The sequence below is a fragment of the Equus przewalskii genome, chromosome 10 (assembly GCF_037783145.1).
Source record: "Equus przewalskii isolate Varuska chromosome 10, EquPr2, whole genome shotgun sequence".
Taxonomy (NCBI): domain Eukaryota; kingdom Metazoa; phylum Chordata; class Mammalia; order Perissodactyla; family Equidae; genus Equus; species Equus przewalskii.
In genome coordinates, this window is record NC_091840.1 from 31,315,543 (window position 1) to 31,317,592 (window position 2,050).

Genomic DNA, 2,050 nt, shown 5'->3' on the forward strand with positions numbered 1-2,050 from the left:
ATGGATATTTATAGTGGCTTTATTCATAATTGCCAACAATTGGAAGCAACCAAGATGTCCTTCAGTAGGTAAATGGATAAATAAACTGTGGTACATCCAGGCAGTGGAATGTTATTCACTGCTGAAAAGAAATGAGCCATTAAGCCGTGAAAAGACATCAAAGAAACTTAGATGCATATTATTAAGTGAAAGAAGCCAATCTGAAAAGGCTACATACTATATGATTCCAACTGTATGACATTCTGGATAAGGTAAAACATATGGAGACAGGAAAAAGACCAGTGGTTGCCAGGGACAAGGGGGGAGAGATAGACGAAGAGGCAGAGCACAGGAATTTTAGGGCAGTGAAACCCCTCTGTGTGATACTATAATGGTGGATACATGTCATTATACATTTAGAAAAATCCATAGAATGTACAACTCCAAGAGTAATTAGTTGCACTAATGTAAACTGTGGACTTTGGGTGATTATGATATGACAGTGTTTGTTGATCAATTCTAACAAATGTACCACTGTGGTTACCAGGGGGCCAGGGGTCAAGGGATACATGGGAACTTTCTGTACTTTCTCTTCCATTTTGCTGTGAGCCTAAAACTGTCCTAGAAATAAAGTCTATTTTTCAAAACAAATGAGGAGTCACCAAGCTTGGCTCTTTCTAGATATTAAATCTATGTTTAAAAGGTGAGAATTCAAAATAGTCAATTAGCTATATTTTTATTACTGTTATTACTATGATTATTTGACAAGGGTTCTCAAGATTGTTCCCTAAAACAAGGTCCAAAGATGGCTGCCTAACTAGCAGCATTAATGAAATAAGTGTTTGGAATTCCAGGGGTTTTATAAAACAGGGTGTGTTTTTTTAAAAAATGGGAATGTGGAAGATGTTCTATATGTAATTGTTAAAAATCTTAATATGACCAAGCAATGACACAACATACATTTGAATTTGTATTGAAGGGAAAACACTTTTACAATATTACATTGGTCATTATTATAAAGGAGTTTAAAAAAAAATCGCCAAGATCCTTGTTCATGTGGCCCAGACAGAGCAGCTGGTTCTGATTATCTGTCAATGAGCCAAAAGCACATTCTTTTTTTTATTATTGAGGTCATAATAGTTTATAACATTGTGAAATTTCAGTTGTACATTACTATTTGTCAATCACCATATATATGCACCCCTTTACCCCTGATGCCCATGCCCCAACACCCTGTCCCCTCTGGTAACCACTAATCTGTTCTCTTTGTCCATATATTTGTTTATCTTCCCATATGAGTGAAATCATATGGTGTTTGGCTTTCTCTGTATGGCTTATTTCATTTAAAATAACAACCTCAAGATTAACCCATGTTGTTCGAAATGGTACAATTTTGTCTTTTTTATGGCTGAGTAGTATTCCATTGTATATATATACCACATCTTCTTCATTCATCTGCCGATGGGTACTTGGGTTGCTTCCATGTCTTGGCTATTGTGAATAGCGCTGCAATGAACACAAGGGTGCATAAGTCTCTTTGAATTGTTGATTTCAGGTTCTTTGGATAAATATCCAGTAGTGGGATAGCTGAGTGATATGGTATTTCTATGTTTCATTTTTTGAGAAATCTCCATACTGTTTTCCATGGTGGCTGCACCAGTTTGCATTCCAACCAGCAGTGTATGAGGGTTCCGTTTTCTCCACATCCTCTCCAACATTTGTTGTTTTTTGTCTTGGTAATTATAGCCATTCTGACAGGTATGAGATGCTATTTCATGGTGATTTTGATTTGCATTTCCCTGATGATTAGTGACGTTGAGCATCTTTTCATGTGCCTATTGGCCATCTGTACATCTTCTTTGAAAAAAAGTCTCTTCAGATCTTCTGTCTATGTTTTAATCAAATTGTTCTTTTGCTATTAAGTTGTATGTGTTCTTTATATTTTTTGTATATTACTCCCTTATCAGATATATGATTTGCAAATATTTTCTCCCATTCAGTAGGTTGCCCTTTCATTTTGTTGATGGTTTCCTCTACTGTGCAGAAGCTTTTTAATATGACATAGTGCCAC